The sequence below is a fragment of the Triticum dicoccoides genome, chromosome 3B, assembly GCF_002162155.2.
Source record: "Triticum dicoccoides isolate Atlit2015 ecotype Zavitan chromosome 3B, WEW_v2.0, whole genome shotgun sequence".
In the NCBI taxonomy this organism is placed as follows: domain Eukaryota; kingdom Viridiplantae; phylum Streptophyta; class Magnoliopsida; order Poales; family Poaceae; genus Triticum; species Triticum dicoccoides.
The window spans coordinates 397,813,471-397,820,852 of NC_041385.1; the positions used below are offsets into that span (position 1 = coordinate 397,813,471).

The 7,382-nt window shown below is 47.1% G+C and overlaps 1 pseudogene; it reads left to right on the top strand.

Annotated features, from left to right (window-relative positions):
• The first annotated feature begins 5,232 nt into the window (after window positions 1–5,232).
• LOC119282958 lies at window positions 5,233–5,368 on the top strand (annotated as a pseudogene).
• Window positions 5,369–7,382: the final 2,014 nt, after the last annotated feature.

Consider the following 7,382-nt stretch of genomic DNA (forward strand, 5'->3'; position numbering starts at 1 on the left):
TGCCCGGGTGTACATGTTTTTGGGTGAGTGGCTGCTGATGCATTTGCACATGGGAGCACATGCATGCGTGATGTGTGGTGTAAATTTTGCAGTTCCATTGCCTCCATCACCAGTGATGGATAATTCCACCATGAGGTATGCAAAACTCAGAAAGGCTAGTCGCTACTTTAGTCAACGTTTCTATGAGAAGTTTTGGCTGATCTTGATTCCTGATCTTGTGGTTTCTTTTTTTGAGATGCACATTTGTATAGCAAAATAGTTGTAGATGCAGCATGCACTTTTTAAGTAGCAGCTTGGAACTCTTGATTTTTAGCTCATGAGAAGAAAAAGGTCAGTCTTTCAGCTAGTGCTTCCCCTGTGCAATTGGAGTATTATTATGTTTGGTGGTACTGTCGATGGTTTTGTTTCTGGTTGGAGCCACTCGCGTTCCTTGTATCTTGTGAAAGTTAGTAAGAGCATCTGTAACAACAGTCTCTTGGAGGTTCGAGCCGCCGCAGGAGGTCTTACGGATCCTTGTAATTTACCCCAAAAGAGTTTGTGAAGGTTTAGAGGCTGCCTCAGGGTATACCGCTGGGAACCACATTCGTTGTGATATCCGAAGGAGAATAAGGCGGTCTTTCATGTTATTAGTGTGCCTTTGTGATAACACCCGTCCCTCCAAATGGTGATTAGCTTGTACATTGGGATACATCGACGTCTTCAGTTATCACTAACCCTACTCTTATTTGCGGTTTACTTTGGTCACTTGCTTTGTGTTCATCATATATGATTGCATATTTGACTGTAGCAATTGTTTAGGCATATATTTATATCCGACCCACCATCGACGTGGTGAGAGACCCCCTAGTCGCCAGGATACCATCAGAGCGTCCGGCGCTCAGAAAACTGTCTGTTGGGACATCCAACGAGGGGTATAACCCCCAACTAGTCGTTTCCCTCTGATTATTCTATGAATTCTCAAAGCGGGTTTATCAAATAGCAAAATCTAGGAGTACTTCAAATAGATTATACCTTGATTCTCTCTCTAAAAATTTAATCCCTCCGCCAAAAAACGTAGGACGTTTTTTCAGCTTAAATTAAAGTGCCAAAATTTATTGTATTTTCGTACATAGGTAGTACTCCCTTTGTTCCAATTACTCGTCGTGATTTTAGTTCAAATTAGAAAAAAAGCATCCGAGATGCCTCTTACACAGGTCATCTGCGGCATGGTTGTACTCCCTCCGTTCGAAATTACTTGTCTCGAAAATGGATGTATCTGGAACTAAAATACATCTAGATGAATATGGGCCTGGCTTGAGCTGGAAAGAAGCAAGCGTGCGTTCCATTTTGGGCTGCAATGCGAGTGTGTGCCCCAGAAGGAACCGACGGAATTCTGGAAGCGACGGAGAGACCTGATGCGTGTGCCAAGCGACGGCCAAAAGCGCGGTTTCGTTGGGTGGTGCCATTTGCCTGCCGCTAGAGTGGGTGCGCCACTCACTCGCTGCCATGCGACCGCACTCATCACCACGGCGCAACGCAAACGCAAAGGCAAAGCTGCTTTGCGTCTATTCGTCTCAAAAGACTAAACACGGAAAACAAGAGCCGGTTCTAGCATCACTAGGCGTTCAAATAAGGCCTTCTAGAACGAGCACCGCAGCAGAAAGCGGGTTTTCTTTACCGTGCCCGCGCGGCCGCATCGCACCGACGGCTAGCCGCATGAAAACAGAGCAGCATAGTAGATGTGACGTAGGACGTACATCTTCTGCGGTGGTGCATCCCAATGTCAATTACTCCCTCCGTCTTCTCTCTCTCTCAAAAAAAAAAGAAAACTACTTACAAGTTTTGCTGACTTGACATAGCATCAAATAAAATTGAGAGAGAAACATAAGAGTACGACCTCGTGAGTCGTCCATAAACAACCTGGGTCAAGGCCGTATATCAACATTTGTCCTTTCTTTTCTTCTTACATTTCTCATAAAAACTGCCACGTACTCCACGCTGTCTAAACCAGCCACCATCCCCAACGGAGAAAGAAATGTGAGGTTTGACGCAGTACCGGACATTGTGTCTCGCCACTTCCTCTTTGTCTGGTTGAATGGCGGGGGCAGAGCCAAGTCTTTGGATTTTTTTTTGGAATACGCACGAGTGTGTGTATCATATATTAAGCGAAGAAGAGGGAAAGACACGGACGCGGCTAATCTGCACCCGAGCTCATATGCTCCCGCATAAACAGTAAAATCGAAAAAAATCAAAAAAAGTTCAAAAAATTCCAATTTTTTTTGAGTGAAACATTGACAAAAGTTCTAAGTGTCTGCAAAAATTCGTCATGAAATCACATTCCTAGAAGGCGTGGCAAAAACAAAAACAAAAATAGTACTCTGGAAAAGCTACTTTCAAACGCATTTTGAAGCACTGAATTTTTTTTTTTTTTTGCCACGCCTTCTAGGAATGTGATTCCATGACGAATTTTTGCAGGCACTTAGAACTTTTGTCAATGTTTGTCTCAATTTTTTTTTTGGAATTTTTTGAATTTTTTTCGATTTTTTTTCGATTTTACTGTTCATGCGGGAGCATATGAGCTCGGGTGCAGAATGGACTTTTCGGAAAGACACCCCATTCACGGTTATTAACAACACGCTTATACAACGCATTCCATGACATGGTGAGTTGGGCCAAACTCAGTAGAAACAGGCTTAAAACCAACATCTGCAACGTGTTTGGTTGCTTGCGTCGACACTTCCTGTACTAGGGGATAGCTTCGCACACAGTGTTTGATTACCTGCATTGTCTGAACTCACACATAAGCACGTTATTTGGTTGCACATAGGATGCGAAGTGTGCTAACCGATCCTATGTGGTAAGGTTACCTTATACATGTTCACAACTACCACACCAACGGCACAACACTGCAATGGCAACGAACTGCACGATGATGAAGTTCTTCAACCCAAAGTGTGGCGCCGCCTTGCCAACTTCAACCTTCCATGCCTTCTTTCGCACAAACTTGGCTCTTCTTCTGCCACCTGTCTAATCTTAAACCATCCGTGGCTGTTGTTGATGTACGCTGAAACTTGTTCGTTGCAAGCTTCTCATGAACCGTAAACCCCTGGTACCCTTCCGACAAACATCGCATACCACTTGTCCTAGCAATGCACAAAGAGCAACAGTTGAACCAGCAAGCAAATGGAGTAATAAAGCAACAAGCAAAGAAGCGCACGAACAACAAGCAATGGACCAGAAGAGAAGTAGTAAGCATGCATGATCATATGACATAGCAAGTTCAACCTAGCACTACTATGGTGTCATCCTATCACCATATCCAAAAGAGGGTGTCATCCTACCATCGTAAGTTCACGATCGTCATGAGGGGTTAGTATATACCACTTCAACAAAATATACAGACCGTCAAACAGTTTTCAAGCCCTAGCTACACAAAATATACGTCGTCATCGTCATCGTCGTCGCCATCACCGTCTAGGATCATGCACGCGGTAACCAGCAGCAAGCTCTAGTAGTAGTGCTTGCCTAGCCAGCTCTTGAGCCAGAGCACCCCATGGGCGTCTGTTGAGGGAGTTATGGACTAAGGGGTCCTCGGGACGCCGACCCATCAAATATGGGCCGGACTGGCGAAGCCGTACAACGACAGGAAATCTATGAAGCCGTGGTGTGCCCTCCAAGTCAAGGATAGGCAGGATCTCTTTATCCCTTATTGTAATCTATCTCCGGTAACCCTAACCCTACCGATGTCTATATAAACCGAGGGTTGTAGTCTTTAGGGCTAGAGCCATATTCATCACCTCATCACCTTTGGGCTTAGCTCGTGCTGATCTCGAGGTAGATCTACTCTGTAAACCATACTATGCATCCAATACAATCAAGCAGGACGCAGGGTATTACCTCTTCGAGAGGGCCTGAACCTGGGTAAACACAGTGTTCGTCGTCCCTTGTTCCCCATCGATCCTAGATCCACAGCTCGGGACCCCCTACCCCGAGCTCTGCCGGTTTTGACACCGACATTGGTGCTTTCATTGAGAGTTCCGCTGTTGGATCGCCAGAAGAATCGATGGCTCAACCGCTCATTGGAGACCACACCTGCACCGAGGGCTTCCCCGCCCTGGTCATCTCCTCGTCTTTGGCGGCATATTAGTGTGTGCCGATCTCACTGGTCGTCTCGACAAGATCGAAGGCTTCACCCCATAGAGGGACTCACTGGTTGAGGGGCATCGACCCCGGGACCAGCAGAATCACAAGAATCAGGTATCTCTCAAAGTCCGGCCTATTGAAGCCTGACTCCGACAGACCTCCCACCGAGTCGCCGAGTGTCCGGCACCCTCATGTGCCCAACCGACACACTACTTGGTGAGTCTATTATGTGCAATGAGAATCTCCGTTATCAGGCCCACGGCCTATGATCGGATCGGGCCTAAACCCGATGACCGAAAAATCAACACCCCTCCGGTCACCTACCTCATCGCCATCGTCGAAGAGGCCCAGGAGGGGCTGTTGGACTTCTTGTAATTGAACTGTGCGCCCGTTTCTGAACCTTTCGTATGGTGTAGTACACCAACGATCGGTCTCCTCTGTAACGCCACGATGGGGGCTCTTCCCATCTATATTAACACGCAACCGGGACTTGAGAAGGCATCTCGTTTCCTACAATTCCACATGGAATCATAGCCACCTATTCCGAGGTCTAGCGATCTGATCTAGCCAAACACACACACCAAAAACCTGATCGCTGGTCAAGATCATCGATCGATTCCCTCCCTCCTTCCCCATGGCGACCTCCTCTTCAACACTGGCGGTGCTTCTGGGTCTCCTCCCTCGGAGAAACTCTCTTGGGAAAATTACATCTACTAGAAGATGCAGGTTCTTCTTGCCTTTTGCGGTGCTCGGGTCATGGGGTTACTTGATGGTTCCGATTTAGCACCCGCAAAAACACTGGAGGTTGAAGCTGAAAGCACGAGGACCACTGTGTCGAATCCGGCCTACAAAGCCTGGATTGAGAGGGATCAACAAGTCGTGAGCTATCTCACAAAATCAATAAGTAAGGATGTTCTTGCTCAATTTTTTGCGTTAGAACATGCTGCTGAAATCTGGGCTGCAATTGAAGCCTCGTTTGCCTCACAACCCAAGGCATGCATCAATATGTTGCGTGGAAAACTTGTGAATACAAAGAAGCGTGATATGCCTGCAGATAAATATATTGCTTTGATGAAAAGTTTTGCTTTAGAACTTGCTGCAGCTGGTCGGCTAATTGATGATGATGAACTGAAGGAGTATATCCTTGGTGGTCTTGATGGAGAATATAACTCTGTGGTTGCCTCTATTACTGCTGTTCCTACCACCACTCTTGCTGATGTTTGTGCACAACTTATGGCATATGATTACAGGCAGCAAATGCTTGCTGAGTCAGATCGAACCGTTGGGGGTTTTCAGTCTTCCGCTAATGCCGCTACATGAGGACGTTCCTTCAATAAGAATTATCGGCAAAACTCTCATGGTGGATATAGGCAACACTGTGGTCGTCTGCAGCAGACACATCCAACAGACGGTCGTAATCCACATAGAGGTGGTCATGGTCGTGGCCGTGGCCGTGGCCGCATACCTTCTCCTCGCTAGGATATTACATGTCAGATATGCAAAAAATATGGGCACCCGGCACATGATTGTTGGTGGAGGTATTCTGACAATGGTCATGATGATGACTCTCACTCAGATGACAAGGGTGCACATCTTGCATCTTATGGAGTGGATACAAACTGGTCAACGTAAAGTACATAGATACATAGAATTTACAAAACTACTCTTGATCGGCATTGTCTATCAATTGCTCTAAAGCACAATCCTTCTGAAAATAACGAGCGGCTGGCATGACATCATCATACACCAAGCTTAGAGGTATCTCTTGGCCTTCAGGGCCCATGGGACCAACCCGGGTCATATGCTTCGGGTCTAGCTTGGTGAAACGAGTCTTTACCATAGCCCACGCCTCACACGCTCCTTCTCAGCAGGACGAGATCTTCCATAATTCAAACCTTCGCCGAGCTCCCTTAAAGCGACTGGCTAGTTCAGCCAGATCCTCCGACGACACATCTAATGGCCATAACACTTTCGCCATGCTCTTCATGGCTTTCCGGGACCTCTCGTAAGTCTTCGACAACTCCTTTAAAAGGTTCCCGTCATAAGTGTTTGCTTCTTCCTCGGACCGCCCAGATAGGAGACCTAACAAGCTGGTGTTGTACATCGACATTAACACATCAAAGATACTTGCCAACGGAACGGTAAAATCAGCACTTACCAAATATGCACCTTTCAGTTTTCGGTTTTCCTCCAAAGCTTGTGCTAGCTGAGTTTTCAAACTCTTAATTTCCTCGGCTTTCCACTGATTCTCTGCCTTGAGCTCATTTTCCCCCTCCTGACTTCGCGTCGGCACTCGTTTACCAGCCTCCAGCTCCCTTCACAACTCGCTTACAACTTCCGTGGCTATACGGAGAAAAAGGTGTTAATGCATAGAATACACCATATACCTGTGAAACCGCCTTTTCTACTTATTGGACACTTCGCTACTGGCTTTTTGAGCCGCATCCAGTTCGGCCTTGGTTTTGACCAACTATGTCCAGCTCACCTCAAGGTCCTCATACAACTTTTTGCTCTGCCCTCTTGCGGCCTACAAAATTAATATCATTAGACACCCTTAACTCGGCCGCCCCGCCCAAATTAAGGCTTGGGGGATAGGTGGTTAGGGAACATGATCCTCTTTCAAGCTAGTTTAGTTATATACCTGCACTTTGGCGGCAAAAAGACCGGCGATCCCTTCAAGACCTGTCGAGGCCGCTCCAAGGTATGCATCCACCAAATTAAAAGCACTAAATTCCTATTCGGCAAAGGCAGTATGACGTAAAGTCTCCCTCCGGCGGTGATGATTTATTACGCTCTTGACTTCGGAGTTGGTGACCAAAACATCATCGTAGTCCGCCGAAGGTGCGCCGGCTGCCGCGTGTTCGGAGGAAGCTCTGGCTTGTGCCTAAGACTTAGGATCGAAGCCGTGATTTGGCACACCCGGGGAATCTTCGGACTGATGCAGAGGCATACTTCTTCTGCAAAATGGAGCAAGCTTTAATTAAAGGGTGTTAAAAGCAACCTTCGCTGTAATTCTGAAATACGTTACCTCTGGGCCGAGGAGGCAGGTGCTTCCGCTTCGGAGGAGGCTTTTCGTTTTGATTTCCCATTAGGGGCCGAAGCTGGCGCGGTCCGTGCTCCTCCCAAGACGGTCTGACGCGTAGTGCGGCAACCCTTGGGAGCAGAAGTCAGCACATGGGGAATAGCGCGAGATGAGCGCCCTATTCGGGGGAGGGTCTTCTTTCCACTTACTGTAGAAGAGGGAAGAGCCCTGGGGTGAT